Raw genomic sequence first — 25,787 nt, forward strand, 5'->3', positions numbered from 1 at the left:
GCCGTCGAAAAAGATCCTAAGGAGGGATATGCCACCCAGAGCCAAATGAGATACACCAGGAGTGTTAGAAAATAGAGAGAAGAAGGAAACCATGAGCCAGAGGATTTTTTGTTTGTTTTGTTCTTAATTTATTTATTTTTATTTTACATGCATTGGTGTCTTGCCATGGGTGTTGGGTCCCCTGGAAGTGGAATTACAGACAGTGTGAGCTATCATTGGGTGCTGGGAGTTGAACTGGGGTCCTCTGGAAGAACAGTCAAGGCTCTTAACCACTGAGCCATCTCTCCAGCCTCGTTTTTTATTTCTTTTGTTTTGTTTTTGTTTTTGAGACAGGGTTTCTCTGTGTAGCATTAGCTGTCCTTTGCTGTCCCGGAACTCGTTCTGTAGACCAGGCTGGCCTCGAACTCACAGAGATCCCTTTGTCTCTGCCTCCTGAGCACTAGAATCAAAGGTGTGCACCACCACCACCACCACCACCCTGCTGAGCCAGAGGATTTTGTTTTTATTGTTTTGCTGTGCTCAGCCTTTTATTAAGACTGAATCCCCTCAGACAATCACCTTTTATGTGTGCATTCTGAGCACTCCCTGGTGAGGTGAGTGTGAGCTGGTGACCAGACAGGCATAAGTGAGAATTGTCATCCTTTAAAGGGACATGGTAAATGTGTATGTCTTTGTAGAGATGCTGGAAACTAGGGTCTAGCACCAAGACATGGGTGCTTTCCTCCTGGGAGTAGCCCAGGAAAATGAAGGCATAACCAAGGCCCCATATCTTCAGGGTCTTCCCCTTGGTGCATGCTGGTGTCCCTCCTTTGGATCCCCTCCCCAGACTATGGTCCTTCCTTATGGGTGTCAGAGACCCTTCCTAGTGCTAGGAATTCCTGCTCCAGGCTGCCGCATATACCCTGTGAGTCTTGAGGCTCATTTTCTTCTCTGAGAGCTGGAACCCTAGCCCCTAATGGGGAGGGTGGTGGCCATGACACAGAGCTGGTACCAATGAGTATGTGAATGTTGAGGAGGTAACTGGGATGGGGCCTGAGCACTGGGAAGGCTAAGGATTGCCTAGCTGTCTTCTTTGTCCTTGGTGCCACTTTTTTGAGGATGTGGGTGAACTCTGTGTAGTTGAACTTGCCTTTTCTTATTAATAGGTGCCTCATAGTACATCTTGTCCAGTCGCTCATCTAGGAAACTGTTGCCCATGGTGCCGAGTGGCTCTGTTAGGATGGTCCTTATGGATGAAACCTGAGGTCTTCTCACCGAAACAGGTGAAGGTGTTTCGGGCGTGCGTGCTGTTCAGCTTTTCCATAAACAGAGTGAGGAACAGGGTGAAGTTAATAGGCCCTGGTGCCTTACTAACCATTCCCTCCAGGTAGTCATCCCTGGGTGTAGCAGGAATCTTAAAGAGTCTTTATTAATAAAACAAACCCGGAGCCAAGTATTGGGGTGAACATTGGAAGATCAGAGAACCAGAACAAGCCACAGCTACCTCACCTCGCTGGATCCTCAGCTGGTCTTGTTTCCTCAGACTGGAGGCCTCTGAGTTCTCATCCAGAATGGGTCTCAGCTGAACTGCTGCTAGAAGCCTGAAAGCGTAACCAGCCAAATGCTTCTAGTTTCTGGTTTTCACACCTTATATATCTTTCTGCTTTCTACCACCACTCCCTGGGATTAAAGGCTCGCTTTCTGGGATTAAAGGCGTGTGTCACCATGCCTGGCGTTTCCAATGTGGCCTTGAACTCACAGAGATCCAGAGGGATTTCTACCTCTGGAGTGCTAGGATTAAAGGTGTGAGTGCCACCATTTTCTAGCCTTTGTATCTAGTGGCTGTTCTGTCTCTGACCCCAGATAAGTTTATTAGTGTGCACAATATTTTGGGGAACACAATACCACCATACATGGGTTCTTCCCCAGAGAGGTCAGCATGTCATTCAGGTCCTCCTCGCCAATGAAGGGGCCACAGTTCTGGTCAATCGTGGTGAAGGCCTCCTTAAACTCCTGGATCTTGGGCTGGTGACATATTGTGAAGACATTGGACATAGCCCACTGAGGTCACTTTTTTGGTGGCCTTGGCCTTAGTTGGCTTGATGGACATTTTGGCTTTAAGTGGGTGGGGCTTCCCTGGTGCCAAGAAGATGCTGGAGGGTATGGGGGGGATGGCAGCTGTGGCTCTGGAACCAGGGGTTTATTGTAGTGGTTCTGCAGGGAGGTATGGGTGAGGCAAGATAAATCGGTTTAGGTTTGACCAGTTTGAGCAATTTCAGAGAATAGACCTTCTTGCTAACTGCCTGACTGTTGGTTCTGGGATGAAGGGGCCGCAGTGTAGAATATAAGAGCTTGACCAAGGAAACAACTGTGGGTATGCCAGTCCCTATAAGCTGGGCCAGGCCCCAACATGTAAAAACATCAGGAACTACCGGGGACTAGGGAGAACAGTGATTAACACAATGGTATAAGAAAACAAAATGATTAAACCAGCGATTCTTACCCTACTGTCTCCAACTCTAAGACCCACTCTAATATAAACCCCTCCTCCCAGTGCCAGACTTAATCTTGATATGCTAGGCAACACTCAATACTGATGAGAAATTAGACAGACTTTCGTGTTTGCTCCCTGGAGAACTGCGGATCCTTACATTGGAATGTACCCCACACCTCCATCTCTGCCAGTGCCTGAAAGCTGCTGTGGTCCATTTCCTTTACAATTGGCTATTAAGAATCAAACCAGTCACCTGATCAGCTGGTCATTGCCATTTGCCAATTCATAATGCTTAAAATCGTCTCGAAAACTATTTTGTTAATTTTTAATAGGCTTTTTCTGTGTGACTGGATGCTGTATCCCGAGCGCAGCCATTATGCCCAGCCCCTGATTTAAGAACTTGGCCAAACCCCCAAAGGCATTTTTCCATATCATAGATTTTTATTCCAGTTTTAGGATGACATAAATTCTGCCTGGTTACTCACATCTCTGTTTTATTCACACTTGGTCATTAGTCAGGTTTATTAAAAATGGCGGCTTCTTCAACGTGCCATTACAGACAAATGTGGTTTGCTTTCAAAATTCTAGAAAACTATCTCACCTCTATTTTCCCTCAGAAAGCAAAAGGAAAGAGGAAAGTAGAAACATTGTCATTTCTTCTATATTCTTAAATATCTTTCTTTAACAGAGAAACACCTTATTTAGTGTTCTTATCTATTAGTTATTGCATTTTAGTAGATTTTTTAAGATTAAAACATTAGCACATATATACACATATAATTTTAAAGTCATAAAAATAGTTTTACTGAAAGGTCATATATATATTATATGTCCGATTCATGTATACAAATATCAGCATAGACATGTATATCTATGGATACATACATGTAGACACATACATATATCTAAACATGCAATATATGCATATACAGATATAGACATATATCTTATATTTATATATACATATGCATATATCTGATATAAAAATGAAATAGATGAGCTGGACTTGGTGGTACATGCCTTTAATCCCAGCACTTGGGAGGCAGAGGCAGGCAGATGTCTGTGAGTTTGGGGCCAGCCTGGTCTACAGAGTGAGTTCCAGTACAAGCACCAAAACTACACAGAGAAACCCTGTCTCGATAAACCACACAAAGAAAGAAATAGATTAAAAATATGAAAATATTTTTATGACTAAACTTCATAAATTCTGTAAATTTCTTTTGTGCCTAAGTGTTGAAAAACTCAAATTGAATAACATCTGTCATTCAATATGATGGTGTTTTAAGCACTCTGTAGATTCTGATATGTAAGATTAAGGGCATCCAGCTTAGACTAAGTTAGTTGCACAGGAAGCCCAAAATACATAGGATCAGCTAGTGCCAAACTCACTTGTTACAGGGGATGGTGACTGTGGACGAGAGCTTGCTTGTGTGGATGCCAACACCTGTGGACATTTTCTCATTTAGTCCTCTCACGGCCTCCGTTAGACAAACAAGGACAGTCAAGAGCTGAGGCTTGGTGAACCTACGCATCTTGCTGAGTTGTCCAACTCCAAAGCCCAGCGTGCTGACTCTTCCTATGACCCCGCTACTCTCCAGTGGGTGCCACTGAGTTCCAGCAACACACAGTTGCAGGAACTCAGAGCTTTGGCCATCCTCATGGAGACCACGTGCTGTCTTGGAGCAGGACATGTGTGAACTATACTACCCCACCTCCCATTTATAGCAATACAAACAGACTACTGGTATGATGAGGAAGTTTCCACCCCCACTGCAGTGCTCAGCTGAGGAAAACTTGGACATAATGCACAGATTCCCACCTGGGAGCTCTCACGGGGAAGTGGAAGGCTTGTTCTTGGCTTGTTAGAGAGCAAAGTCACTTAACCTCCTTGAGTGTCAGCTTTCTCATCTGTTAAGACGAGGATGAAATCTGCTTCCTGGAGTGGTTGTGAAAACAAGTAAGGAATCGTGGTGAAAAGTGTTTTGTAAACTGCTATCAATACAAATGCTAGCAATTAAGAAAATTTCATTTGAATTTCAACACACTTAATGCCTAGATCCAGAAACTCCTAGCTGCCTGTTCTCAGGTATTCTTTGTCCCAGGGCCTCCAAACCTGTTGGGGATAGAATTCCAAAGACACTAGTGGTTCATGAAAAAACAAACAAACATTTCTTTGCACTCAAGATCCTCTTCACCACACTTCATAAGTCATTAAGATAGAATGCTGTTCATAGCCAAGTCTACAATGCTGATATTCATAAGAGAAAATGTTGGCACCCCAAACAGAGGCCTGGCTGGGTCCAAGAAAGGGAGAAGGACTGAGGCAGGGAGCTGGCTCAGCCTAAAAGAAGGACTTGACAAAGAGTATTATGGTTTGAATGTGAAATGCTCCCAGAGGCTCACATGTTTTATTAGTTGGTTCATAGCTGGAGGCAATATTCTGGAAGGCTGTGAAGGTCAGGCATTTGAGGTTTTCTAGCCTGGCCTCACTTCCTTTCAACTCTTTGCTTCCTGATCTGCAGAGATGTGAATTAGCAGAAGCAGCAAGCTCCCACTGTCCCAAAGATGCTGGCCACCGTGCCTTCCTTACCGTGATAGATGGTATCCCTCCAACCATCAACCAAAGCAAGCCTCTCCTCTGTTAAGTTGTTTACTTTCAAGTTTTGGTCAGAGTAACTCGCAGAGTAAGTGATACAGAAAATACAGAGAAGTCGGATTATTGTTGTGACTCTCCTTGTGGTTGTTAGGCCTTTAGGATTAGTTGGTGGGAAGAATGTGGAAGAGTCCAGAGCTGTGGACTGGAGAAGCCTTAGAGTATTCTCAACAGAGCTTCACAAGTGATTCTGGAAGGAGTTCAGAGGATCAAAGTGCCAGTAGACAGGAGTGTGGGAAATATTATTCTCAAGAAGTTTCAGAAGAGAGTAAGAACTCAATTGGGAATTGGGCTCAAGGGCAATTATAACCCAAAAGAACCTGGTTACATTCATCCTATGTCCAGAAACCTCGAGTGAGGCTGAATTAAAAAGTAATGGACCAATTTATTTGACAAAGGAAATTTTAAGCACCAGTAATATTTATAACATGGTATGGTTATTGCTTTACTGCATTTACCCAGATTTACAATGATAGAAAGCAAAAAATTGAGTAGAAAGATGGGGAAAAATTATTCACTTTGGTGTGGAAAGGAATTATGATCTCAATTAAAGTTGGAGATGGAGCAGGAGTGGATGAAGTGGTGGTAATTGTTTAAAAAGATAGCACCATTAAGTAGAAACCTTGTCTTTTGAACAGGAACAATAAAGAAAGTGCCTTCAAGCTCCCACCCACTGAACTCCAGGGTATAACACTGTAAACTCAATTGAACATTTTCCATTGAGAGCATTTGCATAAAGCAAGTCTTGGGGGCCAGCAGTGCAACCATGAAGATGCATAGAGGCTGCTGTACCCATGGTCTAAGGTGGCTATATCTTGAACGGACAGAAGAACTTGGGTGTGTTGCTGGTTTTGCAGGCATTCAGGATGCAAGAGTAAACAGGTAGTTTGTGCTTGCACTAGGATTTCGGAAAGCTTTTCAGACTGGAGACAAGTAGCACCATCATATAACCTGCATGGAGCATCTGAAAGGACTGTGTGTGAGGTTATATGGGTAATGCATGAGATACAGTGGAGAAGCCAGGTATATGGTACATTTACCAAGGAAAACTGAAGGCGTGGACCAATATAAAACTCTCCTCCTTAAGCAGCTTAATTTTTTTTCCTTTTGATTTTGAGATAAGGTTTCTTTGTGTAGCCCTGGCTGTCCTGGAACTCACTCTGTAGACCAGGCTGGCCTCAGACTCAGAGATCCACGTGCCTCTGCCTCCTGAGTGCTGGGATTAAAGGTATGCACCACCACCACTGTCTGTCCTTAAGCTGCTTCTTAACAGGTGTTTGGGCATAGCAATGAGAGAAGTTGTCATAGCTTTTGTTTTAACTGAGATAAATTTACACAAGATCAACTATTTTAAAGTGTAAATTCAGCTGTATGTCTGTAAAGTCAACAACTTTCATAACATTTTCTTTCTTTCTTTCTTTCTTTCTTTCTTTCTTTCTTTCTTTCTTTCTTTTTGTTTGTTTTTTGAGACAGGGTTTCTCTGTGTAGCTTTGCGCCTTTCCTGGAACTCACTCTGTAGCCCAGGCTGGCCTCGAGCTCACAGAAATCTGCCTGCCTCTGCCTCCCAAGTGCTGGGATTAAAGGCGTGCGCCACCACCACCTGGCTTCAAAACATTTTCATAACCACTGTCCTAGTCTGTTTTGTATGAACACTTGTGGCTGAGCAGTTTATAAAGAAAATAGATTTATTTAGTTCACATTTATGGAGGTCTAAGGCCATGGTACCAACTCCAACGTCTGGTAAGGACCCTGATCTAAATGCCACCACGGGGCAGGCATTCATATAAAAGACATCACAGGTGAGAAAGAAATCATAGAGCCAAGAAAGAGCCAAGAATGACAAAACTTGTTTATAAAAACCTGCTCTTTAGGTAGATATTCAGTCCCACTAGACAGGCATTAATCTAAAGGACAGTGCCCTTATGATCTAATCCTCTCTCACTCGTTCTCACCTTTTAAAAAACAGCTACTATTCAATATGATTATACCTAGGGATCAAGTTTCTGATGTATGAATTTGGGGAGATAACCCACATCTAGGATATAGCAGCCACCAAGAGGGGCCCTGAGAGGGGAGGTCTTGCAGGTAGAAGCTATGAAGTCTACAACATAAACCAGACACTACTAATTCCAGGCAATTAATCATGGTAGCGTCTGTGGATCTTGTGCAAATGGATTTCTATGGTGAACCTAAAGGAGGTCCACATCAGAGCCTACCTCAGGGTGAAGGCCACAGGGACTTAAAGTGGGTGGGATCAAACAGAGAAAAAAAACCTGGGCTAGTGGGAACCATCCAGAGCAACTGGACTGTCCTGGCAGGAAATGGGGGACAAGTAAAGCCAAGTGTACCTAAGAAAAGACGACTTCTATCTGTGATTCTAAAAGGCAGCTTCTCATGCGGCACAGGAATTTTCTGGCACATGCAAATGTCCTCCTCATAACTGTACCCATTGTACTTTGTATTACTGAGGTCACTGTGTATCACACAGACACTGCAGATTGTCCTCGAAGCAATGACTCTTTGCTGTTGGCTGGGGAGGTCATCTCCAAGCATCTCCCCATCTCTGCTTAGACTCATGAAACAGAAAAGCACAAGAGGGCAGAAGCAGATGAAGAGTCAAGCTCCAGCCTGGCTGGCTTTGGCCTCTCAGAAGCAGACAAGGTCTACAGCTTCCTGGAGCCACTGCATTGTGCATTAGCATTTTCAAAAGCCAGAGATTCAATTATTATCTGTCTAGCTTCTGAATTTGGTAGCATTCTAGTTACTGCTGAAGACAGCCTTTGTAAAAAATCAGTGAAGGTTTCTTATAACTGGGGCCCTCTTGTGTCTGCTGCCACTTTCTCTGTACTCTGGAGCCAGCCCACATTCTTAAATTTCCCTTCTGGTACATTTCTAGCATTTCTTAGTTACTTTGCTGAAAAGTCATTTTAAACATCTTCATTTTAAAATTATTATTATTATTATTATTATTATTATTATTATTATTATTATTTTGAGACAAGGTCTCACTAGGTAACCCTGGCTGTCCTGGAACTCCCAGAGATCTGCCTGCCTCTGCCTCCCAAGTGCTGGAATTAAAGACATGTGCCACTCCGCCCTGCTAAAAATCTTCATTCTTGAAAGCATGTACTTGTGCGCTCCTGAGCTAAGATGGTATTTTATGGAGGATTCCCTTGTACTGTGGTTATTGTACTGGGGAATGCAGAATCTACCCTGCTGGGGGTGGCAGCAAATATGGCTATTGACAGGGGGTGGGGAGATGTATTTTTGGAGACACATTTGGCAAAGTTCATCCAGCTTCTAATAAGAAAAGAATGGAATGAATGTTCCTCTATTTTTAGCTACACATAAACCCCTTTAATAGGTTTGAGCTCAAAACTCCATATTTGTCGTGGTCTGGTGTTTTAACCATAGGAGGATTTGAGCAAACAGCGTATTTATCTAATTCTATGCATTCAGGAATCTGCAAGCAGGACAAGACTTTACAAGACCCTGGGTGTTGTGGCAACCCCAGAACTAGGGACCTGAGGCTGTCCACATATAGGAAGGAAAGGACTGTTCTCTTGGAAACAGGCCCCAGGGGATTAACCAGTCCACTGCATTTATCTATTTGGAATCTATGGGAAGGCATGGTTTAAGTGAAGACTGTTACAGAGCTCTCTCTCTCTCTCTCTCTCTCTCTCTCTCTCTCTCTCTCTCTCTCTCTCTGTGTGTGTGTGTGTGTGTGTGTGTGTGTGTGTGTGTGTGTTAAAATGAAAGAGGAAGAAAAGGACTCTTTATAGGATTAAGGTCATTGTCAAGCTCAAAGCATTTGAGGCTTTAATCCTTTTAAAACCTTACCACAGAAAGAGAGCCCTTGCCCCAACCGATGCATATGGCTAGACTCTCGTAGAGTGAGAGAGGAGGACCCGACACGGGCAAGCAGAGAGATGAAAGAACGATCAAGTTTAGCAAGGGAGATCAGGGTCATGGGCAAAGCTAAAATTACACAAGCCTACATCCCATCCCCATCCCCATCCTTGCAGGAGGCAGAAGCACCGGAGGATGGAAGAGCAAACCCAAAAGGATAATGTTCTTGATCTCAGAGGTAGAGGGGCTCCATGGGATAACACGGGACCAGCCTCAGGATACTGTCAGCTATCGGAAGGGACATTGTGTCTAGGGGCTGAGGGAACATGAGATGGAGAGGGAAGCCCTGGCGACCAATGGAACCCACTTTAAGGCTGCCGGGGCTGTAGAGTCCTTCTCATGCCCTCTTACTTCAGGGCGACTAACTGAGATGAAAGATAAGCATGCCAGCTCAGGTTGCTTTAGTCTGGAGGTCTGCCCATCTTCGTTTCATCTTTACTGAACGAGCAGAGTTCAGAGCCCCTTGGATCTGGGAGGTGCTGCCTACGCTAGCTATGGAGTGGACCTGCAGACAGTCCCTGTTAATGCTGTGTGAACTGACCATGATAGACAGGATCAGTGCTCCCTGAACTGCTAATGAAAGCCCAATCTGTCCTTTCCAACTCACTGTACACCTTAGTCCAAACTAGGTTATACCCCTGCATGCCTAGCAAACAGCCAGAAGGTAAAAGAATGGGATGTGTTTTCACTGTGGTTTCTAAAGCACCTGGACATTTTTTTAATTGCAAGTTTTTTTCACACAATATATTTTGATCATGTTTTTCCCTCCCTGCCTCGCTACCCACCCAATTTTATGTTCTTTCTCTGACTTTTAAAAACAGACAAAGCAAGAAACACCTTCAAAAACACAAATCAAAATAAACAAAAGACCAATAAGAAGGGAAAAAATGCCCCAAACAAAGCAAAATGAGACAAAAAGTCTGCAAAAATGCCATTGAGTTCATTGCGTGTTGGCCATCTACTGCTGGGCTTGGGGCCTTCTCCAAAGTGTGGTTAACATACTCACTGAGACTCTATTGGAGCAAACTGGTTTTCCCTTTGAAGTGGGTATCAATTACAGATAGCTTCTTGGTGAACAGTGGAAGCCTGTATCCAGTGCTGGGACCAGTCTGGCTTGAACCTGTGCAGGCCCTGTGCGGGCTGTCATAGTCTCTGTGAGTTCTTCCGGGCTTCCTTCCTGTGTGTCTGGAAGACACTGTTTCCTTGGAGTCACCCATCACTTTAGGCTCTTAACAATCTTTCTGCCTCCTCTTCTGCACAGCTCCCTAAGCCTTGAAGGGAGGGCTGTGATGAAGACACACAGGATTGAGTGCTCCAAACTGAGTACTCTCAATCAAATATGATTAAGTGCTCTATCTATCTATCTATCTATCTATCTATCTATCTATCTATCTATCTATCTCTCCCTCTCCATTGTCCATTTGTGGGTCTCTGTGTTAGCTTCTCTGATGAGGTCTGAGCAAGGCACTGAACCCCTGTCAGATGTATATTATTGAAGATCTTTTCCCATCCTGTAGACTGCCATTTTGCCTTAATGATGGTATCCTTTGCCACACAGGTGCTTTGCAGCTACATGAGGTCCCATTTGTTAACTGTTGTCCTTGGTGCCTTGCTTTCAGTGTTCTGTTCAGAAAATCCTTCCTGTGGCAATGAGTTCTACCCTATTCCTCACTTCCTCTTTTATAAGATTCTATTCTGACAGATACAAGAACCTAGGCATGTTCTTGCTGGGTCCTCTTTAACTTTCCATGAGCAAGTGAAGTGGGAAGGCTCATCTTATGTTAGCCATTGAGAAATTAAGCCACAGTGGCTCCACTGTGCCAAGATCAGAGGCCTGTCTAGACCATACACCCCTCAACTCCACATGTGAAGGATTCACCACAGCTCTACCCCCAACCAGTGGACCATGGATAGCCTGCTGGCATGGTTTTAAGTGTAATATCCTTTAGGAATTAATACAACATAGTTATAAATTACTCATTTTAAGCCTCTGTGTACTTAAAACGGCAGTATGCAGAGAACATCCTCCATGAGGCTGCCATACATTAACACAAACCAGTAGAGAAGTGGTTATCAGTCAAGTTAAACCCAGGTCAAAAACATTTTTTAAAACATTTAAAGATTTATTATTATTATTATTGTGTGTGTGTGTGTGTGTGTGTGTGTGTGTGTGTGTGTGTGTGTGTGTGTGTGTGTACATGCAGGTACCTGCAGAGGCCAGAAGAGGGCAGTGGATTCCCCTAGAGCTAGATTTGCAGGCAGTATGGATGCTGGGATATGAAGCCATCTCTCCAGCCCTGCAAACACTTTCTAAGCAAAAGATCCCACTAAAGTCTTTTCAAAGGGCATTTGTTTCTTTCAAGGTCCGTTGTTGTTTCTCATCTTGTCTTGTTGTTTGTGTTAAGAGCACAACATAAGATGTAACTTCTTGACAAATATCTAATTGCACAATACTGTGTTGATTAAATGCTCCCCACTGCAGACGTTTAGAAGTTATTTGCTGCACTTTAAGCACAGCAGCAGCACCCTGAGCCCTTTAATGTGATTACAGGGTGTGTCTGCCAATCCTTTTCTAGCTGGAGACCTACACCATATCTGACCCATAGATGTTAACTAGGGAGGTAATGAAGTGCACAACAGTATCTTGTTTGGGTCCATGTAAAATGCACTCAGGCATTAAGATCTTCCATGTGAACCACAGTGGGGACTCTGCTCCAAATTTTACATTCTAAACTGTCACAGTTGAATGACAGGCTCTTGAGTCCCTCCCAATCTATCATTAATTGATTCCCTAATGTACAGAAATTGACCCCCTTATGGATTGTCTTTCTTGTGATGTGCGATGAGTCTAATCTTCATAAATTTTCTTTGTTTTATATGAGTAATGAGAAAGGCCAAACAATCCACATTTTACCTTTTAAGAAATTATGCTTTGGGAGGAGGGAATTCATGAAAGTCCACTGAGTTCAGCAGAGCAGAGAAACCTATATCCGCCACAGTTTCCATTGCTTCCCTATAGTAATAAAAATAACTACCTCTACCCTCACAGATGTGCAAATGCCAGCAAATGCACTCAGTTGTTGTGGAATATTATTTTAAGATATGTTACATTTGTTTATGCTATGGGACATTTGTTTAATGATGTAAAGATGTGATGCCTTCTTTTATATTGCATTTGTTTAACTCTGTGAAGCTGTGTTACTTCTCCTGTCTAAAACACATGATTGGTCTAATAAAGAGCTGAACGGCCAATAGTGAGGCAGGAGAAAGGATAGGGCTGTGAGGCAGTGAGAATAAATAGGAGGAGAAATCTGGGAAGATGGAGAAGCAAGAAAAGAAGGCGAGGGGACACCAGGGACCAGCCACCCAGCAACACAGCCAGCCATGAAGTAATAAGTTTTTTTTTCTTTCTTTTTTTTTTTTTTTTTTTTTTTTTTTTGAGACAGGGTTTCTCTGTGTGGCTTTGTGCCTTTCCTGGAATTCACTTTGTAGACCAGGCTGGCCTCGAATTCACAGAGATCCCCCTGCCTCTGCCTCCCAAGTGCTGGGACTAAAGGTGTGCACCACCACCACCCGGCCCATAGAGTAATAAGTAAAGAAAGTTATATAGGAGAAAGATAAAAGCCCAGAGGCAAAGAATAGACAGGATAATTTAAGTTAATAAAAGTTGGCAAGAAATAAGCCAAGCTAAGGCTAGGCATCCATAAAAAAGAATAAGCCTCTCTGTGTTTTATTTGGGAGCTGGGTGACAGGTCCCGAAAGAGCAAAGAATAAAGAGTTAAAAAACAACTAACTACATTTTGGCATACAAACACAAGGCTCGAATGTCTAGGGCCTAAGAAAGCTGAAAAAAAAAAAAAAAAAAAAAAGATATGGCTCCTTTAAGAAACACTGCTGTATAGCAGAGTGCTTCAGTAGCTTTTTCATGCTAAATAGAAACAAAAAGCTTAGTAAAAGATGCATGCTACAGAGTTGGAGTATTAAATGCAATTTCTGGTCAAAGGAACCTCCAACTGGGCCTTGAGTTTTAGGCTTGGCTCTCTGGAAGGGAGAGGCATGCAGAGCCAGCCATGGCTGTGTGGAGGACCCAGCTGTAGCTTAGCAGTTTCAACTTTGCTCACAAGGTCAAAAAAGGCTAAAAGACACTCAGTCAAAGAGGTCCAGATGGAAAAAAACCCTCTAAACAGGTTCCAGTGTGTTTTATAATGTATGAAGGCTTAAGAAAGAAATGAAAGGAGTATGGACAATCATAAAAAGAAAGAAATAGTTTAGAAATACTAAGGTCTATAAAGAGAGAGTAAAAGTAATATAAAAGAAAAAGTCATGTAAGATGGGAGATATACAAGGCGTCTAGCTCCTGTGTGTTGCTGTTTTGACCTTGAATTTTTTGATTGTTGATAAGCAAAAAACAGCTGCTAAGAGACATGGGATGGAAAGAGGGACTGCTGAAATAAACCAGCCTATATACTTTAGGAACGCCTTAACTTTACAATGGAAGCCAAAAAGTGTATTTGTAAAATGGAACTCAAAAGATGCAATTGCTTGGGAGAAGAGGTTTTGCTTTTGTTCCCCAGGAGATGAGAGGCTGTGGATTCCTCCAGGATTGATAGGGATCAGGTTTGCTCAGAGGAGACCTCCTGAATATTGTCAAGTGCTAATCTATAAATAATGGTTATAGCTGGTCTTCCTAGGACTTGGCCATTATCTCAATTTTTCTTAGGGACCCCTAAAGATACCTGCACCCACAGATAACAGGAAGCAGTCTGGAGAACACAATGCCTACATTCCCAAGAGATGGAGTGGGTGCTTGCTTGTTGGTTATTTGGTGGATTATGGACTTTTGTTATCATTTAGTAGAATATAGGATAAAAAGACAACTATCAATATCAGATATTTTGCACTGGCATGGATTTTGGTATATTGATACATATTTAAAATTATTTTTGTTACACTGAATGTATGATTCTACTCTTGTTTGGGGTATTATACTTATGCAGCTCATTTAAAATGCAATAATCAAGAAATGAGGTTAGTAGTTAATCTCTAATTATCAAACTTGTAGTCACATTAGGTATACTTTAAAGATTAAACAGGTTTTAGACAAACGATTTTCAAACACTTCAAAGACCTATAGAATATGCCATTTAAGATGTATAATAACCTAAGATTTTTTCATGACAATGAGATATATCTGCTCCTGGCAACATCAATTTACTTCATAAAAGGATGATACGCATCAAAGAAAATCATAAGAGTTTGCTTTCATTGTGGCAATGTTAGCCATTTGGGCACGAAACTGCTTTTGCCTTGACTGCTTGACAGTATTCTGTATAAACTGGACATACAGGACCCACAGGAAAGTGACTGCTGAACTTTGCCAAAACAAGGTGGGATGATCCTTCAAGGTTCCTACTTCACAGAAGAGTCTGCCAGACATTCTGCAGGACACAGAGGAAAGTGACTGATAAACTTTGCCAATACAACAGAGGATAGTACTTCAAATTTCCTGCTTCACTAAAAAGTCTGCCAGATACTCTAGGCCTATAGGCTGAAGATGGATGCCCCACCATTGCAGTGGAACTTTAGATGACTGTCCAGGCAGCCAGATGTCTCTGCCATTTCTAGAATTTTGGAAGTTGCTTGCAATGCACTTCCTGTTTACTCAGGTAATATTATATCATTCTAGGGTCTTTGATGGAGTTGAAGACTAAATATTCATAGTTGCAGTTTTCCTTAGTTATGATAGAAAGTAAGTTAGTTATAAAACTTTGGGCTCACAAAGATAGGATAGATAATGGAGTATTTTTTTTTAATTTGCCAGACACAAATGGACTGGACATTGTGAATGTAATCTTTACTTGATAATTGTTTTTATTGTATATAGACTTACTGTGTTTACGTTAAAACCCTTTATTTTTACTTAGACAAAAATGAGGAAATGTTGTGGAATATTATTTTAAGATGTGTTAACTGCTAAATCAACTAAGGCAAATGAAACAAAGCTAACTTCTAAACTAAATGAAATATTAACAATACCTTCCTCCCTAATTCAGCCTCAGTGCCGGTATGCCAGGCTGTGTTAGGCGATAAGGACAGACACAGGAACAAGACAGACAAGCTCATGACCCTCATTGAATTTATAATCTAAGTGCTGGAGGATCTGACAAGAAAATGTGTGGTTAGAGTTGCTTTGTAAACATACAGCAAAAATGAAATCCAAACCAGGAGGGGACAGTCAAGGACAATCTAAGCTAGGGTTGGAAATTTCAAATATCTGCAGCCTCAGGATGCTGCCAGCTTCCCATTGTTCCCATCCCTTTAAATGCTGGTCCAAAGATAAGCACGTTGACCAGGTTAAGGAGACAGAGCTAGGGGAGGAGGGAGGCACATGTACTAGAACCAGAATAGGAGGGCCAATGTAAGAAGAGTTTTAGTCACAAAAAGTAAAAAGACGGGCTGGAGAGATGGCTCAGAGGTTAAGAGCACTGACTGCTCTTCCAGAGGTCCTGGGTTCAATTCCCAGCAGCCACATGGTGGCTCACAACCATCTGTAATGAGATCTGGTGCCCTCTTCTGGCCTGCAGTCATACATGCTGTGTACATAATAAATAAATAAATTGTAAAAAAAAAAAAAAAAAAACCAAAAACCTGTTTGTTAAAGGCACTAAAGTGACTAGGTAAATTATTGCCGGGCAGTGGTGGCGCACGCCTTTAATCCCAGCACTCGGGAGGCAGAGCCAGGCGGATCTCTGTGAGTTCGAGGCCAGCCTGGGCTACCAAGTGAGTCCCAGGAAAGGCGCAAAGCTACACAGAGAAACCCTGTCTCGAAAAACCAAAAAAAAAAAAAAAAAAAAAAAAAAAAAAAAAAAAAAAAAAAAAAAGTAAAAAGACAGTCCAAACAAAGCTATCTGAAAAATGAGGAAAATTTGGTGCAGCTGAAGAACTGAATGAGAGAGAGACATGGCAGGAGATAAGGCTGGCTGGGCAAGAGGGTCAGTGATACAGAATCTTGCTGCTCTCGTATGGTAGGCATTGCTGGTTGACTCACCACCAGCCATGCGTCTTTGGGACTGATAGGGAGGGAGAAGCCCCTCCCTAGCAGAATCTAAGTTGATCATGGTAATCCCATTTACCTTCCTAGGAATTGGTTTTTGCCACTGGCAGAAATACTCAATATCCTCCAAAGGTTGCCTGAGACCTGACTAGTACTGATGTCTGCTTTATAACTATGTTTTGTCCATACATGACTGGCTGTGATAAAGCTTAGTGTATTAATCAGGTACAGTAAAGAGTTGATAGTAATAGCTAATAATAACATTGAACAATCGTAACAACGATGATGACAAAATGGGTCTCTTCTTACTGTACTGTAGGTCTTAGCAATGTCAACGTTTGACTTTTTTTTCTCCCATACCTACTGAACTGAGGACACAACTTTTCATTTAGATAAATCATTGTAGCTCTCTATGGCAAATCTGAACTATCAGCAGCCCTGTTCTTTTCCTTTGGGCCGCTATGATGTAAAATGAGGGCTATCTGAACACACTACTGCATTATTACAGCAGTTAATCTGATAACTGAGACAGATACTAAGTAGTTGATGTTGGGTAATATATACAGCGTGGATATGCTGCACATAAAGATAGTTCTTGACATGGGCAGGATGGACTGAGATGATGTGAAAATTCATCAGGATTCTCAGAACAACATGTCACTTAAAACTTGTCAATTGCTTACTTCTGGAATTTTCCATATAATAATTTCAGTCAGCAATTGACCTTAAATAACTCAGTTCTTTGGAGTCAAAACCACTGGATGGATAAGAAAAAGACTAGCATGATTGCTAATGGAACGGTGGAGGAACAGGGCTTTCTATAAAATTTTTCTTGCCGATTAAAAGTTCCAGAGGAAATGTCCCTTCCTTTCTTTCCTTGTAGGTATAAGCATCCTGGCTTGCTATCTTGGAGTCAAAGTAAAAACCTAGTCTCAAAAGACCAATGTATCAGAAATGTTAGAACCAACCCAAACACCCCATCTTAGGATTTGGTCTGATGTGAGTTTCATAGGTCTTGCATGTACTGTCATAGCTGCTATGGGTTCATATGTGAAGCTGCTCTGTTGTGTCCAGAAAACATTATTTCCTTATAGTAACCCACCACCCCTGGCTCTTACAATCTTTCCACTCCCTCTTCCACAATGATCCCCGAACCTTTGTTGGTTACTCCCATGGTGTTGGTGACACTGTTGCATCAGTGGGTGTATCTTTCCAGGACAGTGGTTAATATAGCTCTCAGAGTTCACAGCTGGGTATGTTCATTCCTTTTCTCCTTTATAGTGTACCTAGCACCTTCCAGCACTGGGAAAGCTTCCGGGTCAGTACCATATTGATTTCCCTGTGTTCTGTGTGGTGTCTTCAGCAATAGGATTTTACCATCAAGTTCTGGATATGAGGAGGTAGGTACTGAGGAAGGCACCCGGAAGTGGTAATAACTGAATTCCAGTTATCTGAGTAGCTTCATGGTTACAGTTACAATGTGTTATAATTTATGTTTTTATACATTTCTATCTACATTGTATTTTCCAGTAATAAAAATGCAAATAAACTCATAATGTATGGGTCAAATGTATTTTGTAAATTCCCTTCTCTTTTGGTCAGTACTTTTGTTTGTTTGTTGCTTTCTTTTTTCTTTTCTTTTTTTTTTTCTTTTTTGGTTTTTCGAGACAGGGTTTCTCTGTGTAGTTTTGGTTCCTGTCCTGGAACTCACTTGGTAGTCCAGGCTGGCCTCGAACTCACAGAGATCTGCCTGGTTCTGCCTCCCAAGTGCAAGTGCTGGGACTAAAAGCATGCGCCACCACCACCTGACTTTTCTTTTGTTTTTCTATGATTGTTCTAGGTGTTTCTATATTTTCACTGATTTCTTTCTAACACTCCAAGAGCAATTTAAACTTGTAAGTCACAGTCGCAAGCGTCTTTACAAGGTAATTTATACCAAATAAGCCCAGAACAGAATTCAAGGAAGAATTAAGAGGTTAACTTGTCCCCAAAGTGTTAACAGCAGAGATGTGTACCTTCTAGGAACACAAAAGCAAACATCTTTATTACATAAGCAATATCCATTTGACTCCTCCATAGCTAAAAATAATTCTCAGAATGTGTTGTATGTAAGCCTCTGTGGTGGTATTGTGTTCCCCAAAATATTGTGTACCATAATAAACTTATCTGGGATCAGAGAACAGAAAAGCCACAAGATACTTAGGCTAGAAAATGTTAGCACACGCCTTTAACCCTAGCATTCCAGAGGCAGAAATTCATCTGGGATCTCTGTGAGTTCAAGGCCACATTGGAAACAGCTAGGCATGGTGACTCACGCCTTTAATCCAAGAAAGCAGCCTTTAATCCCAGGGAGTGGTGGTAGAAAGCAGAAAGGTTTGTAAGGCGTGAGGACCAGAAACTAGAAGCATTTGGCTGGTTAAGCTTTCAGGCTTCTAGCAGCACAGTTCAGCTGAGAGTCATTTGGATATGAGGACACAGAGGCTTCCAGTCTGAGGAAACAAGACCAGCCGAGAAGTTGGCCAGGTGAAGTTAGATGTGGCTTGTTCTGTCTCTCTGATCTTCCAGTGTTTAACCCAATACCTGACTCAGGTTTGATTTTATTAATAAGAACTTTTTAAGATTCATGCTACAAGCCTCTTTTTCACTGGAGGGCTGGAATAACACCCCAGACACACTTGAAGGCACCACCCTGTGAACCTGATGTGTCTTCTTCTCCGTGACTGTCCATGAACATCCTGTCTCTCATAACCAAATAACTAAATTGCAATTGCAAAACAAGGAGTTGGGCTGCAGCATAGGCTCCCTATTGACTGATCCGGGCACAGATCTATCACTATTATGGTTTATCAATACATGTCATCATTTCTAAGGCACGCTCTTTTCTTACTTTAACCTTGCTGGAATGAATACCTTTCAGTGACACCTATGTTCTTTGTCAGTGGCCCTGGTTTAATTGCTACTGCCTGGGCACACAATGACATAGAAAACTTGAGCATCAAACTCTGCAGAATAGAGATCAGCTGCCTGGATGAAAATCCCAGAGACCACAGTGAAGCCCTATTTTAATCTGCCAGCTAACAAGTCACCAGGACGTGGTGGGGAGATGGGAGGCCAAACATATTTAGCAGTATTTCCTAATGGGAATCACACTTTGTCTGGCTCTACAGAAAGGCTCACCAAGGAGCCATTTTTTAAATTAAAAAAGAGAATTATTATTATTATTATTATTATTATTATTATTATTATTTTGTGTGTAGGCATTGCACAAAAGTATAGGTGCCCACAGAGGCCAGAAGAGGACATAGTATCCACTGGAGCTGGAGTTAGAGGCAATTGTGAACCTTATAGGTATGAATGCTGAGATCTGAGCTCAGGTCCTCTAGAAGAGTAGAATGTCCTCCTAACCACTGAGCCATCTCTCCATCCCCTACACTGTGTGTTTGAGGGCTTCCTTAAAGGTGCTGAGTTACAGGTGGGTTTTGTGTGTCTCCAGTGGAGATCAGGACAAGGAGTGGGAAACGTGAATCCCATCCAAAGTCAGGCCAAGTGTGAAGGAAAGTCAGTAACTGTCAGTTCTATTTACATTTACACTTCTAAAACATAGGAAAAGTAATATGTAGAAAAACTGTAAGAAATTAGGTTGGTTACCTAAAAATCAAACAGTAAATGGAAAACAGCAAATACTGATGAAGATCTGAAGACACTGGACGGCTTAGCCATTGGCTCCAATGGTGGTGGGAATGTAAACTAGTAAAACCTCTGCAGAAAGCAAGAGTTCAGTTTGTCACAGTCTTAAACACAGACTTGCCATGTGGACATTCCCCAACTGTGTACCCCCAAAAGAATTAAAAGCAAGAACTCCGCAGACTTTAGTACGCTCATGTTTACAACAACATTGATGGAGACAATGTGTGTCTTTCATCAGATGCACATCTGATGCACATCTGAGTGTGGTATGGCCATGTAATGGAATATGATTCAACCTTATAAAGGAAGGAAATTCTGAGGTATGCTACCAAGGGTGGCTACTAAGCTCTCCAAGGATGACAGTTGCAGCATCCCACTGGTGCAACATGGATGATCTTAGGTTGTAGAGACATCCCGCTGAGTGAAATAAGCCAGTCATAAATTCAGACTATTCTAGAATATATAAATTCATAGAGGAGGAGAGAATAAAATAGTGGAAGCTGGGAAGGGAAGCAGGTTGGAGAATAATTAAATTTAACAGGTACAGAGTTTTCCATATAGGAGGAAGTAAAGATCCTGGAGAGAGATAGTGGTGATGACTACATGATGCTAATGTCCTTAACACCACTGAACTGCACACTTAAAAGTGGTTGTTTACACTGCATGCTTTACCACAGTAGAAGTAGCCATGTCTAGTAAGCCAACCCACACTCTATTAACAGCATTAGAACAAGACTCTCCAGTGATAGGGCATTCTGCCAGAGTTAACTGAGAGCACACTACTTCTTTGGTGGTCTATAAAATTTCATATTGTCTGGACATGGCATTCCAGATTTGTGAACCACGGCCACATACCTTCCTTTAACTTCTTTCTACATGTACAAACATTCTAGTTAGAATTTCAATTTTGGTAAGGAAAAGTTGTGTCTTGCAACGTCACTCCTGATCAGTGGTGAGGATTTGCTCCCTGGCCAGCTCAGTTCTAGGATCAGGGATTAGAAATGCCCTGCTTTCAGTGAGCATATGGCTGTCACTACTACTGATCAACAACAACAACAACAAAATAAGAGTAATATTCACCTTCCTCTTCTCATTTAGTTATTTGGGGTGTGTGTGTGTGTGTGTGTGTGTGTGTGTGTGTGTGTGTGTGTGTGTGTCTGGGTCTCTGTGTATGTGTGGCACACATGTGGAGGTTCATGGACAGCGTGAAGGAGTTGATTCTCTCCTTCTTCCATGTGAGTTCCAGGAATCAAACTCAGGTTGCTAGCCTTGGTGGCAAGCGCCCTGATTCTCTGAACCATCTCAAGGCACCATGTGGTTTTGTTTGTTGGTTTTTCATTTTCTGTTTTTACATCCTAACCACAGTTTCCCCCTCCCTCCTCTCATAGCACCATATAGTTTCTTAATCAGGTAAAAACAATCCAAAATGTCTAGGTAGAGCTGTGAGTGATCATACACGCCTGCAGCCCCAGCTATGAGGAGGCTGACTTACAAATTCGAGGCCAGCCTGGGCAACTTAATGAGACCCTATCTGAGAAGGAAACAAAATTAAAAAAAAAAAAAAAGTTTAGATGGGATTGTAAGCCCTAGGGCAGGAATCTGAAGATCAAAGTTCAAGTTTAATTTTGTGTGGGCCAAATTCCTGTGCTCCTGTGGCCCCCATTTGAAAGACGGAATGCTTAAAATAAACTGCAGGCATCCCTAAACACTTCACATCCCTGAAAACCATTGGGCAAAATGCACGCCAAGGGAAGCGCCAACAGCATAGCGGAGGTGTTACGGATGTGCCCAGCAAATAGGTCCCTTCCCTTCTAGCAGGTAAGGAAACTCCCAGACATGTTACCCAGGGCGGCCACTGTACTCCTCATGGGTGGAAGTTTTCACACCTCACTGATGCAATGTGGTTGATCTTAGAGACATCCTGCTAAGTAAAAATAAGCCACTCACAGAAGTATAACTACTGTGTGGTTCCCCTTACTTAGAATATCTCGAATACAAAAATTCAGAGAAAGAACAAAATGGTGATTAGCTTAGGCTAGAAAGGGGAGCAGGGTGGGAGTGGATTATGTTTACTTGGGACATCTGAGGCTATCCTGGACCACTTAGTGGGATCTTGTCACAGAACAAACAAAACCAAGTATCTATGTAGAATTGTCAGCTCTGGAGCTGGACTCTGCGGTGACTTCTTCCCCTCCTTGTGCCTGCTTCTTAGCATACTGGTGAGATAAGCAGGGGGGTGCCTGAGTTCTGACCAAAGGCACGGGACTAGAAACTCTGTGTGCATGCTCAGGCCTTACCCTGGCACCTCCCAAGAAGATCCTCCATTCTCTTGTCCCTTCTTAGGTGCCCTTAATGGTCACAGGTTGAAGGTTATTATGCCAGGATGGTAAGTGACCGGTTCTTGTGCCCAAACCATTGGGAATGTGATTTAAGCAAAATTAGCGTGGTCATCACTTTAGATTTTTTTTTTTTTAGCTTTGGTACTAGTCTACTTTGACTTTAAAAAAAAAAAAGGAAATGTGAGTTCAATTAAAATTCTTCATGTATTGGAAAGTTTAGAAAGAGGGAGTCACTGCAGTGTGCCTCAGAGACCCAAAACGAAAGATGAGACCTTTCAGTCATGGCAAAAGCATAAAAATTCAGAATTTAGAGACTTGGGTATAATTTATTTTGAGAACTGAAGAAAAATATTTGATGTTATAATCCATCCCTATGACCACTCCCCCCAGCCCAGTAAAACACACCCAAATATTCTATATACCATGCAATAGTGTTGCCAGGACATCTGAACATGATTCTGGATGGATCCAGTAACATGGAAACAAAACACACATCACTATAAGGAAGCCAAGTCAGCGTGGAGCCTGGGTGTGTGAGCTGTGCCGGCATTGAGTGTCAGAGCTAACCTGAGATCTGTCTTCAATTATGGAAACAGCAAGGAAAAAAGGAGAAGGGGGCGGGGCTAGGCAGAGGGCAAGAAACCCCCAAAGGTGAGACTTGCTAGACTCCTCCCAGGCAGGTGATCTCTATGGCTATGCATTTGATAAATAGCATTGGTTCTCGGGAGAAGGGGCCACCTCCAGCAAGGCCTGATGGAAGGACCTGCTCACCCAAAGCTGCATCCTTGGGGTCCCAGGAAGGATGTGGGAAGGGGATAGGGATAAAGGGGTGTGTGCAGGAGAGAATAGGACTGAGGGAGAGTAGGGGGAGAAGAGGGGGTCAGGAAGGAAGATGAGTCAAGAAGAATTAGCAGAAAGGAACTTATTAAAAATCCTCATAAGCGTTTGAATCTCTCTCACTACTTCAGGAGAAAATGCCCCGAAGGTCAGTTGACACCTTGTCCATGACCAGGTGACTTAACAAGAAGTCAAAATGGTCAGCATGTAAGAAGAGAACAAGCAAAGCTCTGAACTCCTGTAGCTTCCAGAAGAGATTTCAGCCATCTAGCTAACACCCTGGAGAGCATTTTATTCTAACTTCTGATTCAAAGACAAAGGTGAGGATCTGGGATGAAGGAACAATGGTCGTGCAATGATTACCTTTGCCTGAAAGTGGGGAATGAACTGTGGGGGTAGATTGGGATCAGACTGGGGACCAGAGGTGGCAGGACGATCCCTGGTGGGTGCTGATCCCAGGACCTTTGCACTTGCTGTAGCCCCACCTAGGATGCTTTCCCTCTGGGTGATGTGCCTGGCTGCTTCCCTCCTGCCCACCAGTTCTTTTCTCAGTGTCTTCTCTTGGAAGATCATCTTTGACCTCAGGGAGTGCCCCTTCCTTGCTCTGCTGGGCATCTCTCTCGTCACACTTACTTCCCCTGACATTAAATTATCCATCTGCTGACTTCTCCCACGGCATGTGCTTTGTCCTGTATCCTGTGTTCCCAGGACCTAGAAGAGGTCCTGGAACCAAAGGTTCAGCGAACCCCTGCTGGGAGGGCTTGCTAACGCATCAGTAGCAAATAGCCATGTGAAGGGCTACTTAAAAGAAAAGATTTGGGGACTCAGAGTATGGGGACTGATGTCTGGCCATGGCAGAGCTCTAGGTTAGGCTGGCACGGGGCTCAGTTTGGACTCTACTAATATACTATCCACTAAGTTGGCATCATGGGTGGGAGAAATATCATGATGGAAGATGGCAGGGAGGCGATTTTTTGCTGATAAAGTACACAGGCAAAGGAGAGCAGGGTTGTTGGTTATCGAGGGGAAAGGGGGCAGATTTGGTTACACCTCATGCAGAAAGAAGTTGGAGGCTGACTTGGGAAGTAGAAGCTCACTGATCTATCAGGGTAAATGAAGTGAGTTTGAGATCAGGAGGGACCATTCTGTCCTCCACCACCACCACCACCACCCCACCACCACTTCTCCAACATCCTCATCCCATTCACAGCTGTCCTGCCTCCTTCCTGATGTTGGGTAGAGCTGGAAAGAGTTCATGAGAGGAGTAAGCAGGAAACAGATAAGCTCCCAGGTCCATGCAGGTGCTTCTCATGGACTGTGTATCAATTAGACACAGAATGCGCCTAGCCCATGGAACACCATCTCGTAGGGACACAGCAAACTAGAGCATCATTTCCCCTGTGTTGGTGGGACTGATGGCTCCCCACCTCTGTCCAGCATTGGCAGAGATCATTGTCCTGTGTTGCTCACTTGGAAAAATTCCAAGTTCAAGATTCAAAGTACCATCTCTCCTGACGGTATCACTTTCACACTGGGGTAAAGGTTAAAAAAATAAAATAAAATAAAAAACAAAAACAAGAGGACATTCCATCATTAGGAGTTGGAGAGCATCTGGTATGTCATTGGGCAATACCTTTTAAGCACTCCTTGCGTTTGAGCTTGTGACATAATTTCTCCTGGTTCATGAAATAAAACGTTTCCTCCCTGCTTTCAGATTGGAGAGTCTGCCAGACCAGGCGATGCCGGGGTTCCTTTCATCGTAAGTTAATGACCACCAATTGTCCTCAGTGTCCTTCTAGGACTAAACACAATGGTGTCGGCTTCCCTCAGTCAAACCATACTGCCTCCTCTCATAAATGAACATCACTAAGCATATTGGATCTGTATCCCCCAGTTTCTGGAATAGAACACAGAATTGATAGGCACATCCTTATTTCTCCCTACAATATGTATTCTTGTATAATAATCTCCCTCCCTTTTCCTGGAGTCTCTTCCAGCCAAATGATGACAAACAGAATCCAAACACCACTTGTGGGAGAGATGGTCTTTTATTAGTTCTCAGAAAGGACTTAATTTCCTTCCAGGCTCCTCTTTGTAGGGGGAGCCAGCTGATGGTGGAGAGGGAAACAAACAGATCAGAACAGTGAGGAAGTATGATCGGACTTTGATGGTAAAATAATTACAAGCAGGGACCTCCAAGCAGACTTTAGTTTACCCCCAGGAAGAATTGTACTCTTACGGTTTTGTGATAGATGAAGATTGGGGTTTTAAATGTTGTATTTATATCTCTTTTGAAGTACTGGTGCTTCAGAGACAGGGGAGAAAATAATCCTTAGCTTCGTATTTCTATCTTTTTTTTTTTCCTGAGGAGCTGGATTTCAGCACTGATTTCTCCCATCGAGGAGGTGTGGGAATGTCAGGAAACGAGGCTGACTTCTGTTTCATTGATCACATTCGGGGTGATTTAGTCTGCTATAAGTCCCAGAGTTCCTCGTTCTGGTACATAGCTTCTTTTTATGTCCGTAGAATTTTACACAAATGATTCCAAATCCCAGCTCATTCATTTCTCGATTGTTTCTTGGTTCACTTTTTAAACAAGAACTGAACTCAAAAGAAGCATCCTTCTCCCTGGCTGGACACCTGCCTGCTCGCTTTCTGACCCAGTAGCTCTGCTGATGTGGCTTGAATTTAGCAGCCTCTGTATGGGGACTTACTTCACATTAGCTCAGATATTGCAGATCATTAGCTGGTGCCAGCGGAGGCTGAGGGAATGAGTGGCCTCCAGCACTTGTCAATTCACTTTGCTGCCTGGTCTGATGAGATGCAATGAGCCTG

The 25,787-nt window shown here is 42.8% G+C and overlaps 1 pseudogene; it reads right to left on the reverse strand.

The window, feature by feature from the left end:
- Window positions 1–1,059: 1,059 nt before the first annotated feature.
- LOC128114757 (myosin regulatory light polypeptide 9-like) lies at window positions 1,060–2,089 on the reverse strand (annotated as a pseudogene).
- Window positions 2,090–25,787: the final 23,698 nt, after the last annotated feature.

The sequence above is a fragment of the Peromyscus californicus genome, unplaced genomic scaffold (assembly GCF_007827085.1).
Source record: "Peromyscus californicus insignis strain IS unplaced genomic scaffold, ASM782708v3 Scaffold_19__1_contigs__length_69161282, whole genome shotgun sequence".
Taxonomy (NCBI): Eukaryota; Metazoa; Chordata; class Mammalia; order Rodentia; family Cricetidae; genus Peromyscus; species Peromyscus californicus.